The sequence below is a fragment of the Octopus sinensis genome, linkage group LG1, assembly GCF_006345805.1.
Source record: "Octopus sinensis linkage group LG1, ASM634580v1, whole genome shotgun sequence".
In the NCBI taxonomy this organism is placed as follows: Eukaryota; Metazoa; Mollusca; class Cephalopoda; order Octopoda; family Octopodidae; genus Octopus; species Octopus sinensis.
Window position 1 is genome coordinate 80,786,954 of NC_042997.1, and position 20,905 is coordinate 80,807,858.

At 36.1% G+C, this 20,905-nt stretch overlaps 1 protein-coding gene across 17 annotated transcripts in view; it reads right to left on the bottom strand.

Moving 5' to 3' along the window:
• Positions 1–6,137, bottom strand: part of LOC115209152 (polypeptide N-acetylgalactosaminyltransferase 1) — a 612,460-nt gene extending 606,323 nt beyond the window's left edge. For 12 of the 17 annotated variants that reach the window (XM_036502216.1, XM_029777469.2, XM_029777478.2 and 9 more), the window contains exon 1: positions 6,084–6,136. The gene's annotated coding sequence lies outside the window, so the exon portion shown is untranslated. Of the gene's footprint in view, positions 1–6,083 lie in introns of all 17 variants that reach the window. The other 5 variants (XM_029777511.2, XM_029777495.2, XM_029777503.2 and 2 more) reach the window with 3 other exon arrangements.
• Positions 6,138–20,905: the final 14,768 nt, after the last annotated feature.

Sequence of the window (20,905 nt, forward strand, 5' to 3'; positions counted from 1 at the left end):
TCCAGGCAGTGACCTGAATAATAATATTAATAATAATAACAACAACGTCGAAAAATACCTTAGGAATTATAACCCGGGTTCGAAATTTCCCCAAGACACCTGCTGAAGGGTATATCAGCCAAAACATTGTGTTAACAACAAACAAGATGAGGATAAATATCCAGCAATTGTAAATAATGTAAGGCAATATTTCTCAGACTATCAAACAACAAACAACCCAGACACACCTATACCTATATTGACTATGATAAAATCCAAAGAAAATAAATTCCTAACTACAAAGTCACTGGTATCCATGTACGCACGCATGTGTGTGTATGTGTATATATATATATACAGTAAGCCCTCGATTATCACAGGTATTATGTTCCAAAACATCCAACGATAGGTGAAAATCTGCAAAGTAGAAACAATACTGTATATTTTTTTTTAATTTTTGTTTATATATATTTTATTATAAATGCAAAACACTACCATGAAGGAATCGACATAAGCTTAAGTAATGAATCACAATATGGCAAGGGGGTTACGGTAGTGTATTGTTCTGTGATAGTGGACTCAAAAAGAAACAAAAAGCACTCCATCCAGTGAGAAAAATATCATTATATTAACCACGGGATTTCAATGTGAGCTGCTTTAAGTTTCATGCTCTGACAGTTCAGTAGTTAGACGAGCATGTATTAGAATGATGTGTCCTATCCTGTAATCTTTTAATCGAAAAGACTGCAGGATAGCACAAAGTAAATTATACAAGCTTAATCTACTATTGTTCTATCAGCGCATGAAACTTATAGCAGCTCACATTTAAATCCCTTGTTTATTTAAACAGCTGTTATCCTACAGAAGTCACTTGGTTAAATAAATATATACTCAACTATCAAACTTATTGACTTTATGTAATATATATGAGAATGAGTGAATGTGTGTGTGCATGTTCAACAACTGACAACAATAAAATATGATTGTTGCAGTCTGAAGTAAATAATTCGGTAAATGCAGCTGTTCAACATAAAAAATGAATTGTAAACAACCAAATCATTATATTGTCAAAATATTTCAAAAAAGGGACATCCAATAAGTTAAAAAAAAATTTTTTAATCAGTGAGAAAATTTAGACACTAGTTTTTCTAAATTGTTAAAAAGTCTCTTGAAAGTGATTACCGAAAGAGCACTCCCATTTACTAAATATGATATAAGCACTAAGAAATTTTTTTTGTTTTTACTACCGATCAACTTATATTTTTATAAAAGCAACATTAAAATATGGTGAATCTCAAGAACAATTAACATTCTTTCAGTTAAATTTATTTACTTTCATATCTTGAAAGAAGTAAAACAATTGAAAGGTTTTTATTTTCCATTTGTTCTGTGAACAGGTAAACAGTTTCTGAAACAATTGCCTTCAAGATAATTCAACAAAGAAATACCAAAATTCCTATCTATCCAAGTTACAAATATAATTAAATCTTTTTCTCAGAGAAGCATTAGTTACAGTCAAATGTATATAGTATATGAATTTGTAAGGTATTAAACTGGAGGCCAAATCCCAGTAATGTATTGCATATACAATTATAACACAACAGAAAATGTGAAATATCCTCACTTTTTTTATGGAATTATCTATATTCATAAGGACATCAGCCTTTTGCTTTGAAAATTTACAAAATTATCAGGCAGATTTTTGTTGTTTTTTCTATGAAATTCTGATTCAAGCAAAATAAACATTAAAATATACAAGGAAACAAAAATATATGAAGACAAACCCATACAAAATTTATAAAACAAATGCTTATTCACAAAAGGAATTCAAAACTATGTAACAAATCCAAGTATAAGACTATTTATCATCAGAGTTCTATATTTATTCTTTACTTGGTTTTCCCTCGCACTTCTATTTATACAGTATAATTCTCATACAATTATTTTTAATTATTATAGTTTTTTTCTTCTTCTTTCTCCACATATGTTTAAGGCTATCCCACTGCTTGCAAACAAAAATCAGATTTCCCTCAAAGCATTCAAATCAATTTAGTGAAATTACTTTGTCTCGAAATTGTTTTTCTTCAATTGTGATTAACAATAGCTGCTAGGTTTTTATTTTCCTTCAAAAAAGAATGAAACTTCAGCTATTTGAAATTTTTTTAGAATACTCCATTCATACACTCCTTCACTTTCACTAAAGTAAATCAAACTTGTCTCAAGGGTGTTGACACTTGTTAAGTGATCTCAATTCTTACCATGGCGTTTTTCTTTTTTTTTTTTAATCCTATCTCAGTCAGGTTTCAGCTCATCACCTGCTACAGATAAAAACCACAATTCTCAACTAGCTTCCTTCAGTTTACCTTAAGAGACCTCAACGAAGTACAAAGTCAATAATTACTCCTACTTTACAAACATCGTTTGGTGGTTATTTGTAACTGCCATGTTAGAGCTATGCACAACTTCACTCTAAATTCTTCCCAAAATACTACAATGCAAATGGTAGACGTTATGAATAACAATATCAAAACATGTTGGCTGGTGTTTTCCTGAACCAAACTGAAGATGTGTGTGTGTCTGTATGATATATATATATATATATATACCATACAGACACACACACCACCTGTGTATATGGAATATAATGCCTTTCATGCGACAATGTTTGTGCGCATAAAGAACCACGTAAACAAATAGAAAAATAACCGTTCTTCAAATTCCTGGAAGTTGTTAGATTTTCGAAATCTATACGAATGGAGAACAAAATCCAGCAAAAAAGGCAGACTAACTATCGCAAATATTATTACAAGGGTAAATTAGACTACCGCCATCAGATACAATGTAAAAGACAAAAAAAAGTATTATATACGAAATAGACAATTTAAAATATCAGGCGTATGTAATTTATTTCAGTAAAATGCTTGCTATTAATAAGGCATTTAAATAGTACCTTCAAGGAATAAGGTTGATTTACTAAATAAAAAAAAAAATTAAGAAAAATACGATTCTAATAAAATAATTCTAAAAGAAACTCAAGAAATGGTCAACAATATAAAATAACAACAGGTGTGTGTTTCAAACAAACTTTCTCCAAATCTCCCACATGCATAATAGCTCCAGTAAAGATTTGATATTATTTATAAACAGTGGTTCTACAATATATCACTTGGTATCGTAAACCAGAGCTCTCTATGCTAGAAAAAGCAACTAAATTTCTATCAAACTCTACTATCTTAGACAATGGAAAGCCATAAAAGATAAAGAAATCCTAGATGCTACCAAAAAGTGCAGACGGTAGTGGTTGGAATGCCTTTACTCCTAAATCTGTTTGGTCAGGTGAGCAACCACAATTTGGCACCGTATAAACACATCATTCACGTTAAGCCGTATAGTTGTGGCTCTTTATATTTACTCATGATACAAAAATATCGAACATCAGCTAATCAATGGGGGAGAGGGAGAGGTTCTGCAAAGATGCTTCACTTGTTAGAAATAACAGGTAAATTTTCCTAAAATCACACCTTACTGTCTTGAAAATGTAAAAAAAAAATAAATAAAAAGAGATGGCCACCACCATAATATTGCTGATCATTTGTCTGCTCGATCATGGCTGACCTGAGGTTAAACAGCTTCCACATAGTCGTTCGTGTTACGAGAAATAGCAGCAAATTCTCCTTCAGATCACACTCTATAACTTAAATTAAAGAAACATTCACACACTTTGGTCCTAGAGACAATTATAATGCCTTCGATTAGAGATCTGCTAAATGAAGGCTTAGCTCGGACAAAAGAACTCCTATTTTTTGCACAGACAGGAAATACCAGGAAAACGAATTTATGTAAATAGCATAATTTTGTTGATATGTTCGCAATATGAAATCGTTATAAAATTTTTAAAAATCCTTATATATTCTGTCTATGTAAATGGTTTGCAAATGTTCTGTTCTAATGAGTCACAGCTCAAATCAAGAAAGCATTGCAAACATGCGTAAGTGTATATATGAGCGCGCACTCATAGACATTATTGCAATACGTATTTGACACACACCAAACACACACACATATATATATATATATATATAGAGAGAGAGAGAGAGAGAGAGAGACGCACACAGGTTATACATACGTCAAGTGCGCATACACAATATGCATATATCTTTAAATAAACAGGATACATTTTCGAATTAGATAACATTGCAGATGAAGAGTGAGATAACATTAAGTAAACATAGAATCAATTCAAGAAAAACCTTTACGGAATGTCTTAATGAAGTCGACACACTGAAAGCGCTTGTGTTGTTGTTTAGCCCTAGGACACCTTTTTAGAACAGACTTATGATCGAGGGTGTTCCTGCCTTAACTATCCTGTGATTGTTTTGCAGAAATCATAGCTAAGAATACACCAACCTATATTTTCTTCATATTTTAGATAGTAAGGGTAAAATTTTAATGAAACTTAGATTCTGTTTCTAACAAGTCAAGTAACCAAGTAGATGTCACTGGCTCGTAAAATACTTGTATTTGTCAGTGTATACACAGAGGTTTGTCGTATTCATAATTAACAATCACAATTACTCAAGGGTGTAAAAACATTGTCAACAGTATAACATGCATAGCAATCGAGAAAATAACATTTTATACGAAAGAACCAGACTGTTAATGAAGAAACAGTGTATTAATTATGAAGCATAAATGTTAGTAGACACCTTGTGGATCAATAAATTTATCAGTAAAGGATGATACGTTTTGAAAATGTAGAAAGTTCAAGACTTAATCAAAACAGCAAAAGAAATTCTGAAATTCAACTGAAAATAAAATTCGAGGCTCCAATTAGAAATGTAATCGCCATGGGACGGTGCTGTGAATACATATTAAGTCAACGTTGGTAATGAAAATATAACTTAATGAGATTTTATATATACATATATCTGAAATTAGCCAGAAATTTAGGTGTTGTACATTTGCGCACAAAAGGCAAGGGTGAGAAAAATACAGATTCTTTCACAAGTAAAATATTCCTTAGAAAAAAAAAAGAGCGAATGCACGCAAGTGTTAAGATGAAAGTATCATGGGACCCGAAAAGCGTTACTATAGCACTAGCAAACATGCTCAGCAACAAACTGATCTACTTATAAAATTGATCTAACAGAAGTGTCTGCATAAAAATATCAAATAAAATAAAAACTAAGAGACAACTAATGACTGCTTAAAAATAAATCATGTGTATGTGTAATACAATTGTTGGTTCTCCCCTATTCCATCAATGGTAACATACCTTCTTCCAATTTGTTCCGTAAGTTATTTCACTGTAAATATGAACTAACGGTTGTATGCAGAAAAAGGATGGACAGAAGAAGAAATGGAAAACAGCAGGAAGAATTTATAGTTCTAAAAATGGAATGTTCAACGAGTATAGCTATATAAGTTTGCAGAGCAAGTATGTATATATACAACACTAATAACTGTTCTAGTAGTACATAGCTGAATGAACGGGGACAGTAAACAACAGTAGTAGCAATGCAATATATACGAGTACATAATGAAATTCTTTACCAAAAAAAAATGTGTCAATTTTCTTTCCTTTCCTATTTCATTCTTTTCGTTTCGTTATTATTATTTTTTTAGCAATATGATAATAGCAATAACGGGTTTCCTTAACAGTAATTCAGATAATCTAAATATTTATACACCTTCATACCATGCACGCAACCCGGTCACGTTACATCAGTCTAAAATGAGGATATCAACAACACAAAAGCATAAAACGTTCTTCTAAATTGCATTATTTTCATAAATGAAACAACACGGAAAAGAAGAACAACAAAGTAGACATCGAAATAGCTAAGCTAACTGAAGTTTCAGTTTGATATATACAAATGTATATATTTATATTTTCATCTACAACACAAGCGAACGGAACGATGGAAGGACAGAAATGTGGTCTGTTGAGTATCACTTGCTTTCGAACATCTCATAACCAGTAACGAACAGGCTTTTGTCAGTTTATAAAAAGTCACAAGCTTCTGTAACTGCGTTTTAAAAATAAACCTCTTATACTATATCATAGCTTTAACGATAAGTGTAGTCAAAAACAATTCACCTACCTTGACAGCTTCAAACAAATCCGAGTACTCGCTGGAGAAAGAAACGGAAGTGACGTCAATCACAGGAAGTAACATATTAAAGCATGTCAGTAGTATATGAGAAACTAAATTAGGTTCCAACTAGATGCAGACCAACTTTGATGTGGCTTATCATTGCAGATCAATTTAATGTAAAGTTGAGGGTTTTCCCTCGAGAATTTTTCCCCATTTCGAAATTTAGTCTCTGTTGTTTTCTTGTAATTTACTTTCAATTAATTTGATAGAAACATAAACACAATTTCACTGAAGAAACCTCTTCAAATGATTCATATTTCCATTAGTATAAAAAGGGACATTGAACCACACCCAAGTGAATCTTCCTATTCTCTTATCCAATATTTATGTTATGGGATAGCTGCAAGCATAGCTATAACTTAAGTTATGGAGATGTTGGATTATTAATTCAAAGATTCTAAATTCAAATTCTGTCACATTAATTATTTTGTTTGAATCAAGTACATTATTCTACCAATCTTTGTTCACTTTAGCCGAAAGATAAGCAATTACAGTTTTTTACAAAGTAGCTTCATATATATATATATATATATCATCAGAAAATGGAGAAAAACAAATTGGACAACATCTGTAGATTTTTTTTTTTTAATACAGAACATGACATAACAATTCTTACAGCCATTTCTACTTCCCATGTCAGTTGGTGCCTACGAAAGAATTACAAAAATAATATTCTTCATCGTCATAGGATATTCAAATTAGAACATGGAGCTTTACCAGAATGAATACTAAAGCATCCAAAAAATAAATAAATGGAAGAGGGAATAGGAAAGAAACATGACCTCAAGAAAAAGCCAGAAAATTTTCATCTATTGAGCCTCTCAAGGTCATATTTCTTTGCTATTCTCTCTTCCATTTGTTTATTTTTTTGATGCTTTTGAATTCACTCTGATGAAACTCCATGTTTTGTTTTGAATATCCTATGAAGATAAAGAATATTATTTTCGTAATTTTTTCATAGACACCAACTGACATTGGCAGTGGAAACAGCCATAAGAATTGTTAGGTCACAGAAATGTTATGTCATGTTTTGTATTAAAAAATAATCTACAGATATGGTGACTATGAAACACAGGCAGCACACTGAGAACTATCTCCCCCAGCACAAGTTTTGAAGTAATTCTTCAACTCCAGGAAATGTTGCACGTGCATAACTCTTACGTCAAGAGCTTTAAGTATGCCTTGGAATTTCCATCAGTGCTGGACTTCACAGTGGTTATTGACACTGACAAACGGCCGGCAAACGAGCACTAACCACCTCCAGTGATAATGCAACCTGTTCCACCAATTTGCTGGTGATGTTTGTGCAAAAATGGAATTTGAGATGTTATCCTATATCAGGTTTGACTAGCAGAAACTTCGATCAGACAGTTACATCCATCTTAGGGATGGTCTCAGCAATGATGTATCACCCAGAGGGTTGGATCAGGTGTGCATCTTGCCGTCATCTTTCACTGGCGGTCCACAACCAGTACTTAACACAACAAGACATATACAAAGCTTTACATTTTACTTTTGACAATCTTTTTCTAGAAAAGTGAAACCGGTCAAGTGAATAAACATCATTAAAATTGTATTTTCAAACCTTCTTTCATATATATTTCCACTTGTGCGGTACCTTATAATTTCACTTTGTTATATATATATCTCTTTTACTCTTTTACTTGTTTCAGTCATTTGACTGTGGCCATGCTGGAGCACCGCCTTTAGTCGAGCAAATCGACCCGGGACTTATTCTTTGTAAGCCCAGCACTTATTCTATCGGCCTCTTTTGCCGAACCACTAAGTGACGGGGATGTAAACACACCAGCATCGGTTGTCAAGCAATGCTAGGACAAACACAGACACACAAACACATACACACACATATATATACATATACACGACAGGCTTCTTTCAGTTTCCGTCTACCAAATCCACTCACAAGGCTTTGGTCGGCCTGAGGCTATAGCAGAAGACACTTGCCCAAGATGCCACGCAGTGGGACTGAACCCGGAACCATGTGGTTGGTAAGCAAGCTACTTACCACACAGCCACTCCTGCGCCATCCCATAAGTTCTGTCCAATTTAACCTTTTTAAAATTGCATGAAATTTAATCATATTTTAGAATGTCTAATGGAATTAAAAATTATTTTTATGCATTTCTGTACATTTTAGCTAATTAAATATTATTTTACAGAATAATAGGATTAAAATTTCTTTCATTAAAACCCTTTTTGACATGGGAGTATCCAAAGAGCATTTGAGGCACATAATGCTTTATGAGTACAAAAAACGAAACTCTGCAGCCGAAGCAACTCGAAACGTACACCCAGTTTATGGGAAAGAATGCTTGAATGAAAGAACTTGCAGAAGATGGTTAGCAAAATTCAGAAGTGGAAATTTCAGCATTTGAAGATGAAGATCAAACAGGACGTCCAGTTGAGTTTGATGATAAGCTCCTTGAGGCATTACTTGAAGAAAATGCTGCATTATCAGTTGAAAAATTAGCAATAAAGTTTAGTTCAAACCATACAACTGTTCATTGTCCTCTTCAACAACTTGAAAGGTTCCTAAACTTGGAAAATGGGTGCCTCATGAATTGACTGAAAGCAACCACAAATCCCGAGTTGACATCTGCTCTTCTCTCCATTATCGCGAACTCATTTCACCCTTTTTGGATAGACTTGTGACTGGTGATGAAAAATGGATCTTCTATCGAAATGTCGTAAACAGTGGCTTGGTAAAAGGGATAAAGCTCAACCACAAATGAGAAGGGAACTTCATGGGAAAAAGGTTCTTCTCTCTATCTGTTGGGATTGCAAAGGGGTAATTCACTTTGAATTGTTACCACCTAATGCAACAATCAATGCTCAAGTCTACTGTCAGCAATTAGAGCATTTGAACAAAGCTTTGAAGGAAAAAGGCCCACTTTAGTGAATCAAAAAGGAGTGATGTTTCATCAGGACAATGCATGACTCCACACTGCAAAGATTACATCACAGCAGATCGAAGAGCTTGACTGTGAAAAAATTCCTCATCCACCTTATTCTCCTTCAGACTACCATTTGTTTCGTGTGTGTGTGTGTGTGTTTATATGTATGTTGGGGCGCGCGCGCGTGTATATATGTGTGCGTGTACAATTTTCAATATTTATAGTTCTGCTGGCCTTGTGCCTGTATCGGGAAGCAACGTGTTTGTGTGAAGTCAATATTTACAGACATTTCCAAAAAATAGTGTTGGATGTTTTGCACCCGTATTCAATTATGTGTATGTGTGGAACACACACACACACACACACGCGCGCGCATACACATACATACATACAGCTCTTCCTGTCCTAAAGGAACTTACTTATCCAGCTCAAATTCAGTCAAGCGGAAAATACACTCCCCAAGCTATTTAAAATATCCACATGACATCTACTGACCAGCCTGAACAATAAGAATTTTCAACAATGCTATTTTCGAAAATTCTAAACATTCACATGACCTCTCTATTATGACCACATCCACGTGACCTCTTTATTATGACCAATAAGAAATTTTAGGCGCGACACTAGCCAAATTTTAACTTCTCTGGAGCCTTTTTTCTTACCCCAACACCAACTTCCATTCAAACATTCACGTGACCCCTTCATAATGACCAATCAAAATTGTATTGACCATTGTCCACAAGAAATTTTAGGCGCGAAACCAAGCAAATCCAAAACAACTCTGGAGCCTCTTTTTTCACATATAAGAGACAGCAAACCCAACATAAAGTCAGATAAGAGGAAAAAATCTATCAGAAAGGAACTCTAATCTCTCTTTAAAAAATATATTTTGATAAGCATAACAAATGCGCAACCGGTAAAAAGAACTTTCACCTAATTAAATTACTTAAATTATTTTGTCAGCATTTTCTTCATTTCCTTTTTTATATATCACAACTCATGTTCCACATCTCCTTTTTTAAATATATATATATATATATATATACATATATATACATATATGTATATATATGTATATATATATATATATATACATATATATATACATATGAGTGTATGAAAAGTTTTGAGCCCAACCTAGAAACGGGGCTGCTAGGCAGCTGAAACAATTTTTTCTGGTAACTACAGTCTTTTCGAAGTATTCTTGCTCATTTTCATGATTCTGATATTGTAATGTTTTTTTGTTACAGATTTTTGAATAAACAAAAAGTGTCGAGGTTACAAGGAAAATGGAGAAAACTGAGTATCTTGCTGTCATAATGTACCTTCATTTGAAAGGCATGATTCCATCAGAAATCCATGAAGATATGGTGAGAACCTTAACAGACAATGCTCCTTCATATGCAACAGTCAAACGCTGGGTAATTGAATTCCAGTGTGGCAGGGAGAGTGTAGCAGAGGATCCCACACCAGGAAGGCCTCCAACTGCAACCACCGAGGACAACATTGACCTTGCTCTTAGTATGATAATGCAAGCTCGTCGAATATCAGTCACCAGATAGCTGAGAGACTGGGCATCTCAAATGAAAGAGCAGACAACATTGTGACAAAAGAACTTGGGTTCTCAAAGGTTTCTGCAATGTGGGTCCCTCGCCTTTTGACTCCTGAACAGAAAAGCACCAGGTGCACATTGTCCACGAGCAATCTGGAACTGTTTGAAGCTGATGAAAAGAATTTTCTTGCTTGTTTTATTACTATGGACAAAAGTTGGGGTCATCACTACCAGCCTGAAACCAAAGAACAATCAAAGTAGTGGAAGCACACATATTTTCCTACCCCAAAGAATGCCAGGTCATTCCTTCAGCTAGCAAGGTCATGGCATCAGTTTTTGGGGGATTCTCAAGGTGTCTTGCTGATCAATTACCTTGAAATGGGTCACACCATGACAGGGCTGTATTATTCTCAGCTACTGTAATGCCTCCAGGAAGCAATCAAAGAAAAAAGGCCAGGAATGCTCTCCAGAGGAGTCCTTTTTCATCATGACAATGCTCCAGCCCACACCTCAGTGGCTGCCATGGCAACAATTCGTGATTGTGGAGACGAACTTGTTCCTCATCTGCTTTATTCACCAGACTTAGCCCCCTCTGACTTTCATCTATTCCCAAAAATGAAAAAGCTCTGGCTGGTTGCCATTTTGCCACTGACAATGATGTCATAGACACTGTAGGAAGTTTCTTAGAGTCTCAAAAAAAAAGAGTTCCTCTACACTGGGATAATGGCACTTCAGCACCACTGGAGAAAGTGTTCAGCCATCAAAGGGAACTATATTGAAAAATAAATCCTCAGAAGTTTTGTATTTATGTTTTGTTTTCTTGAGGCTCAAAACTTTTCAGACACCCCTCATATGTACATATATATATACATATCTATCTATCTATACAATGATCCGGTGGTGATGTTGGACTTCCAATTCTTTTCATAGATCCCGTGGTTACCGAGATAATCTCTGATAATAATGCTCTTGTGTTTATGAATGAGAAAGGAAGGGGTGATGGCATAGTTTTTTTCATAGTTTCCATTGTTACTGAGATAATCTCCTATAATAATACTATTGTGTTTATGAATGAGAAACGTAGGGGTGATACATGAATGAGGAAGGAAGAGGTGATGTCAGCATTTCAACACTGTGTGAATATATGTGTGTGTATGTAAAAGGAAGGTATGTGAATATGTGTGTGTGTACGCACACATGCAATGGAAGTGAGATGGTTAACATTCAATGCTGGAAAGAAAAATTCAACAGCGTTTCAACTCTGTGTATTTGGTATGTTTCACTCGAGTACAATCTGTTCTCTATAAAGGTATGTGTCTGTTTTTTGTTGATAGCAAGTAATTTCTTTGGTACTTCTCTGCAAAATTTTATTTAGCGTCATTATTATTAAATTTATGCATTTCTAATCAATTTGGAGAGATTTGCTATTGAGTTGCAGATTTTTTACATTGCATTTGGTGATTATTTGCTTTATTTCTCGAGCAAAATTTACAACTTACAATAAAAGACCAAAATTATTATTTCATTCAAAAATTGATGAGTTTTGTTTTTAGTGATGACTTGAAATGGCAAATATTTTTTCTAACTGTATTTGCATAAAAAAACATACTTTTCTTTATATTTAGCAATTCTTTATAATTTTATGATGTGCCTAAATAAAAATCATTGTTATAGATCAGCATTTCTCAACCTTTTTCGCAATTCGGCTTCCCTTGGACATTGAAAAAATTCATTTCGGCTCCCTTGTGTTAATGAAAAATCTATTTCAGCTCCCCATGTATCCGAGATAGACCAGCCAGCCCATGACAAATCTGACGAAAAGGGTGGGGTCAGAAAATTTTCATACAGCTGGAGGCTCCAACTGAATTAGGGGAGCCAAAATGATATGGTTGAGAAAAGCTACTCCTGAGTTCCTTAACTCCAAAACACCTGCAGGACTACCACCTCACGAACTGCATTTGAAGGTTGGTGCACCAGTCATGCTGCTAAGGAATTCAGATGCTCCAATAATGTGCAATGGTACGTGGATGATTATCAAAAAATTGTGCTCCCAAGTTCTGCAGGCAACCATCTTGAATGGAGCCTGCCACTGGCAAAGACATACTTATATGCTGATAACAGACTTTTAAATCGTCAATTTCCATATATTATTTACTCGCCACAGAAAACACGTAGAGCTGAAATCGAGGAAAGCTGGCCAAAAGAATTTTTTTTTTAAATACGAAAAGACATAAATGAAATACTTACAAGCACCCATGGAAAAAAGCCGAAACAAAAATCATGAGTACATATAAGTACCCCAGATATATCTAAATATAAAATCTTTTGGTCAGCCTCAGCACACGTGTGAACTACAGCTTATAGTGGAAAAAATCTATTATGAGATTAATTCCGAAATTGATTCAATATAGAAATAACAAATTTAAAAAAAAAAATTCTTTTGGCCAGCTTTCCTCAATTTCAGCTCTACATGTTTTCTGTGGTGAGTAAATTATATGTAGAAATTGACGATTTAATCTGTTATCAGCATATTGGCATTGAAATAATTTTCTTTAGCCCTTGTTTATAAGTTGTATATATATATATATATATATGTATACATGAGACCATAGCCCATGACCTATGCCAGTGGGTGTAACCAGCCCACTGGCATGGATACCCCTCATTCATTAGACAATAAACTAGGCTTGTGATAACCTATTGAGGCAAATGAAATCAAAGTTGCTGACATGGCCGATGACAGTACCGCATGATTGGTACTCATGCCAGTGCAATGTTAAAAGCACATCTGAAAGTGGGGTGTAACCGGCCCACTTATGAGTGCCCCTTATTCATCGGACAGTGAACTTTGCTTGCGAAGACCTATTGAGACAAGAGTAAACAAATCAAAATCACTGACCTGGCCGACAACAGTACCGCCTGATTGGCACCCGTGCCAGGGGAACGTTGAAAGCACATCTGAATGTGATCATTGCCAGGTCCATGGATTGGCTCCCATGCCAGTGACATGTGAAAAGCACCATTTGAGTGTGATCGTTGCCAGCACTGCCTTACCGGCACATGTGCTAGTGGCACGTGAAAAACAACATTCAAGCATGGCTGTTGCTAGTACTGCTGGACTGGCTCCCGTGCACATAACATGTAAAAACACCTTTTGAGTGTGGTCGTTGCCAGAACCACCTGACTGACCCTCGTACCAGTGGCATGTAAAAGCAACCACTACACTCTCGGAGTGGTTGGTGTTAGGAAGGGCATCCAGCTGCGGAAACTTTGCCAGATCAGATTAAGCCTTGTGCAGCCTCTAGCTCACCAGTCCTCAGTCAAACCGTTCAACCCATGCCAGCATGGAAAGCAGACATTAAATGATGATGATGATGATGATATACATATATATATATATATATCTTTTTTTTCTTTGTAGTTTCAGCTCAGTGCCGTGGCCATGCTGGAGCCTTGCCGTTTTGCTACACTGAGAGCCTCTATATGTGACACTTGGTGAAGAATGGAATTTGATGTAGCTACACTCATTTGCATCTCTTGCCATGAGCTAGGTTCATCTGGGACTCTCGATGGGAAGAGGTCTAGTTTTGATTTAAAAACACCTATATCTACTCTGTGCAGGTTCCTCAGGCTCTTTGAGAAAATACTAAAAAGCTGTGAACCCCTGAAACCCAGGCTGTTGCAGTAACTGGTCCTGAAGCACGATGGCATTGCTGGGATCTTTGACACTGTGCAGTGTCGACCCATTCTGGTACTGGTGTAATTTTCAATGCCAAAATTTGGCGCAATTCCTTTCAGGATCTTCCAGGTGTATATTACTACATACCTCTCCTACCTTTGCTCCAGGGAGCAGTGTCTTAGCTGTTTCAACCTTTCTCAGTAGCTGAGCTGTTTCAAAGAGACAATCTTCTTTGTGAAGCTTCACTGGATTGCTTCAAGGTCCACTGTTATTATCCTCAGCCCATCTGTAAATTGAGTCCAACTCCTGCTGCAAATGTGCAACATTGCTGGGGTTCTGTATTTTCTGTGAGACTTTCATATCATCTGTGTAGCTAGCAAGGGTGGCTATCTGGGCAGTTGAAGGCATATCTGAGAGGGCCACTATGAAAAGCAGTGGTCCCAAGACAGTGCTACTGCTGCCTGACTTCTATTTTTCAGAAAGTCATGTAACCACTCTCCAAGTTTTCCAGCTATGCCAAGATCACACAGTTTGTGGCATCACCATCCTCCTTGTCAAAAGCTTTTGCAAAATCAAGGTATATTACGTCCACATTTGATTTGTTGAGTAACTGCCTCAATATCCAGTTTTAATGTTGTAAGAGCTGGGTCAGGCAGCTCCTACCTGGTCGAAAGCCATGCTGGGTATCACTCAGCAAGCTATTTTCTTCAAGGAATGCGATTAGTTTCCCTCTAACTATCTGTTCCATGACTTTGCTGATGTGTGAAGTCAGAGAGATAGGCCTATAGTTTTTGGTATCTGCTCTGCTTCTCCCTTTATGGATTGGGCATATTATTCCCTCCTTCGGTTTGCTTGGCAGTCTGCTATTTGCAAGAAAACTCTTGAAGAGAATCGGGGGGAGGAGTGCCAGGGCATGCTTACACAATTTGAGGAGGATTGCTGGGAAACCATCAGGACCAGCAGTTGAGTTTGTGTCCACTTCATCTATGGCTTGTAGTATATCTTCTTCACTAATGTTGATGTATTCCATTGTAACTGCCTTGCTTGTTATAGGTGAGGTGGCAAAGAAATCCACTGGTTTGGTCACTTGCCTGTGTTCTAACAGGGTGGTAAAGACACTTTGAACTGGTTATTCAGTACCTCACTGATCCTGGTTGGACTGTCTGTGAGGGAGCCATCCTTTTGGAAGAGGGGTCCTATCTTGCAGCGTACTGACGCTGTTTCTTTCACATAATGGAAGAAGGCCTTTGGGTTTGACTTAATATTTTTTATAACCCAGGTTTCTTTGTCTGCTCTCTCCCTCACATAGGATTGTTGCAGGCTTTTTTCAATCTTCATCCCTGTTGTTTTTAGGCAGGACCTTTTGCTACTTTTGTGATGTTGGTTGAGGTGATTTGCAACCTTTGTCCATTGTCTCATGAGGATCTTCCTCTCCTTTGGAATCTTGTTCCTATTTGTTTTGGTCTTGTGCTCTGGGACATATTTCTGGCATATGGCTTGTATAACAGACATGACATATTCTAGTTTCATGTCAATGTCTGGTGTGGCGAGACATTTCAGCCAATCCTGTCTGAGGATCTCTTTTTGGATTGATTTCCAGTCTGCTTTGTGGAAGTTCAGATTGGAGAAATTTCAGGTGCTTCCTTTAGGTTGTATGTCTCTGGCTACTTTCAGCCCAAACATAGACAGCTCTATTATGTTGTGATCTAAGATTTAGGTCAGCATCACTTTCACATCATGAACAATGTCCATATTGTTTGTGAAGCAGAGATCTAAAATGCTTTTCACTCTAGTTGGTCTGAATACAACTTGCTAAATGAATAGGTCATTGGTGAGGTTGAGCAGAGACTCCACCTGTGCTTGTTTGCAATGAGTCATTCCTGAGAGCATGAGGCCTTCGGGCCATTTGACATTGGGGAAGTTGAAGTCACTCACGTGGTGTTCCAGTTTCATGAGGATTTCTTTAATTTTTGTGAGGCAATCTTCAAACTTGCCTATGTGGTTTGGAGCATCCGGTGGGCAATATGTATTGCATGTGACTATATTGTGTTGTCTTATGTATACAATTAGAGTGTCACATATTGAATTTGAGTATGATTGGGGTGTGAGGTCATCACAGATGTATACAGCAACTCCACCATGGCTCCTTTCCCATCTGTCTTTTCATAGTATGGTATATTTTGGTACATGTACTTTTGCATCTTCTATATCAGTGCTATGCATAGGGCTTGATTGCATGCAGCAAGGTCTCTCATGAAAAATATTGTGCTTCTATTATGATGAAACAGGCCCCCAATATTTAGTAAAAATATTGGCATGATGACTGTGCAGGCATTAGCGGAGGCCATCCCATGACTGTTGATTGTGGTGGTCTTGCGCAGCAGTGGGCAAGGTTCCTTGTTTGCGCTTGATGTAGCCAGGTCAGCTGCTGCACAGTCTTTAGTGCCATGCACAACAAAGACTCTTGCTCAGCTGCTGCCTTGCACATAACCTTTAAAGAGCGCACTTTTATGCAAATCTTTTCTTTGGAGACGATTGGTATCTTTCCTCAGGGAAGTTTTTCTCCTTAAGGTCCCTGTAGTTTTGGCAGATGAGCAAACTGGCAATTTTTACCGTCTTCCCCATGCCAACATTTGCCTTGCAGGTAAAATTTGCAGGTCCTTGAGTGCCCTCCAAATTTCTTCTCTCCTCTAGGGTTTTGGATTGCATTGAATCCTCCATGTTTGAGTTTCCTGTTTTTTGTTTGGTGGGTTGGGGTTTTGGTTATTTAATTTTTGCCTTTTCCTCTTTCTCGCCTTCCTTCTTTATGTTTGTGCTTGTGTTCTGGGGTGAGCGCTCCATTCCTTTGTAGGACCACTGGCATAGAGGGGCTTCTGGTTGCTGCTTCCTTGGCTTCCCTAGCCTGGTCGTTCACAGGGATGGGGGGGTCCATTTTTTGAGGAACCACTGAATCAAAGAGATTTCTGGGTTTTGTTTCCTTTTCTCTATCCTTATAGCCTTGCCATAATAGTTTTCCATTATGACATCAAGAATGTCAATGATCGGTCTGATAAGCATATAGGATTGGATGAATTCATTTTTCTTCCACTCTATCTGATCAATGGCTCTGCAGAAGCCATTGTTTCTCAGTGTAGCAGTGATGATGTTGTTTGGCTGATCATCGCTAACAATTATCCATGCTTGCAACAGAAGATTCAATTCTTTTTTCTCCCACTTTGGTGCCATCTTCGTTTTTTAAGTCCAAGGGTGGGGAGTAGAAGATAGAGAGGAAGTGAGAGAGAGGTAGGTAGAAAAGAAGAAACACAGAGGGGGAGGAATAGGAAAAGAGAGAGGGAGACATGAAGGAAAGAGAGAGGGTGATATGAAGGAAAGAGAAAGGGGATGTGGGAGTGTTAGCGAGACACAGGGAGGCAGAGGAGGGGGAGAGAAAGAGAGATAGAGTGAGGGAGAGACAGGAAAGGATAAAGGATGTGAGGGAGAGAGAGAAACAGAGTGAGAAGAGGGGGAAAATGAGAATTATATAAGGGAGAGGGTGAGGTAACAGGAAGAAAGGTAGATGTTGAGAGAGACAAAGGAAGGGAAAGAAAAGTGAGAAAAGGAGGAAGATATGAAAGGAAGGAGAGAGGTGAGAAAAAGAGGAAGATATGGAAGAGAGAAGGAAAGAGGTAGGTGTAAAAAGAGATAAAGGGAGGGAGAAAGAAGCAAGAAAGAGAGGAATATATGTGAGGGAAAGAAAGAGGAGAGAGGAAGAGAGAGGGGGAGCAGCTAACAAAGATATGTAGGAAAATGAAAAACAAAATTTATAATTCTAAAAAGGATAAAGTGAAAAAAAGAAACGATAGTCAAAAGAAAGGGGTTTCGTATTGATTTCTAAATTTCAAATAGAATGTAAAAGAAGAGGTCGTTGTAAGAAAAGTTCAATGGAAATTTATAGTGAGAAAGAGAAAAAGTTTCAGCGTCAATTTGCAGAAAGTAAACAAACAGTAAGTCTTAACTCAAATTTTCATCTGGTATTACCAAAGGTAATAATAATAAAATAATAATAATAAAAGAAAATAAACAAATGAGAAGGATACTTATTCGCAAGAGGTAAAATTCCAATCCTTGTTCTTGTACGAAGAAGTTTTCTTTCAAAAGCAATTCTTTTTTTCTTACATGTGGCAGCAAATGAAAGTATGATTTATCACCACATGGTTTTTTCAAGGATAATTCAAGCTTGTGTCACTGATTTTAATGTACTAGACTAAACTTTTAGTGTAATATATTGTAATAGACCATTATGAAATAACAAGTACTCTGTATTTGTCAGTTTTAGCAGATTTTTTGTCGATTTAGGGAATCCCTCTTGGTTGTTACAGGAGAATGAAAAAGCACATCTTTCCTCAACGAAATCGGGAATATATATATATATATATAATGGTTTGACTGAGTGCTGGTGAGCTAGAAGGCAGCACCAAGCCCCAATCTGATCTGGCAAAGTTTCTACAGGATGCCCTTCCTAACGCCAACCATTCCAAGAGTGTAGTAGGTGCTTTTACATGCCGCCGGCATGGAGGCCAGTCTGGCAGTACTGGCATCACCCATGCTAAAAAATGGTGCTTTTTACTTTTGAGTATATACCAAACTTTTACCACAATTGAGGGAGGAAAAGAAATCATCCAGAAATAGTTTAACATTTATACATATTTTACACTTAAATACTAACTCATCAAATGGTATCTAAATTTCTATCCTTGATATCATCAGATACTAACTCATTAGATGGTATCATAAATTTCTATCCTTTTGTTATAATATTCTTCTTAATAATCCTTTGAATAACCCTAGACTTTAACTGTATACAATATAGCAACATTGTTTAAAATATTTAACTATAGTACTACATGATAAGACATCCCCTGTTTCATTATCAATGGTCTGCTAGTGAGTAGCCCCCTTAATTATCAGCTAACATCTTGTTTTAAGTTTTCCTTTACCAAACCTCATGATATTGCTTCTAATAAATCTTGATTTTTATGACTATACCAACTATGATGTCTGTCTGCTCCCTCAGCCCTACCCCTAACAGATACTGCACTCTGTTCTCTCAGCCTTAGATATACAAGGGATTTGATAAACTAATCTATAAATCAAAACTGACCTCATAAAAACAAAAAAATCAGTGAAAGGCAGAATCTGTAACAATGTATATCTTCTTGAAAATTCAGTAACTTCTAAACTGGAGTGAGACAGCATGCTTTTTGTCTATCTCTTTAACTTCTTGGAGATTTTAGGTATAATTATACTAATGTGTCCATCTGTTCTAATTTAATTAAATTCTGTGTCTTTGAAGCAGCTGAAGATTGCTCTGCATTTTAAATTGATGTAATGATTGCATTATTCAATTAAAAGGAGTTACATGAAACGATTGTACTGCATTACTTCTGGGTATCCTTGTTGCTTATTTTGATATATATATATATATAAATGTATCTCTATATTTATATATATTGAAATATATATGTATATCTATATATAATGATATATATATATATATAATGATATGTATATAAATACATGTATATATTTATATATATAGAAATATATATATATGTAGAAATATATATATATTATATATATATATATATATATATATATATATATATATATATATAAAACTCTAGTTGTGTGAGTGTCTGTCCCCTTCGGTTTAGTTTCCTAACTCCTCCCACATTTTGCGGTGCAGTTTAACCAAATTCGGGTATCTTATAGTCGTGATTAATATCAAGCCCGTCTGGCTATTAGCGCGCATCTACGATGAGTCTACGATTTTTAAAATAATTTAACATCATTTTTTATTCCATTTTAATGCATAATTTTTCGTGTGTCGATGACGGCGGAGTTGGCGTCCACGCTCAAACACCTGCACCTGTGTTTGCTTCTCCCCCTTCTTCCCTCCCTCGTGAAGCTGTGGGGAAGGGAGTGTAAGGAAATCAACGTCGTAAAGCGTTGTCAAGGAGACCAGCGTTCTTTTAGAACGACTTCATGGCTTGAAGACACCAAAACAGAAATGGCTAAGAAAGACCGAATTGGTATCTATAAGGGAAGTAAGTCTCTAAAAATGCTTATATAGTTATTTCCCTTACAAACCCGAGCAACGCCGGGCGATACTGCTAGTATATATATATATATTGAAATATATAGAATATATAATGATATATATATTTATATATATAGAAATATATATACACATATATTTATATATATTTAGATATATATAGATACTAGCAGTATCGCCCGGCGTTGCTCGGTTAAGTAAGGGAAATAACTATATAAGCATTTTTAGAGAGTTATAGCAAAAAATGCATTAAAAATGGAATAAAAAGTGATGGTAATTTTTTTTTTAAATCGTTGACTCAGTGTCTTCAAGCCATGATATTTATGATTGATCTTTCTAAATATGTTATTTCTCAACTTACTCAAGATCTTTTGTTGTTTATGAATGGGAGAGGGATAGATAAAGATAGAGAGTAAGAGAAAGCGAGGGAGAGTCCGAGAGAAAGAAAAGTAAGAGAGTGGGAAAGTGAGAGAGAAACAAAGAGGGAGAATCATCATTGTTTAATGTCCGTTTTCCGTGCTAGCA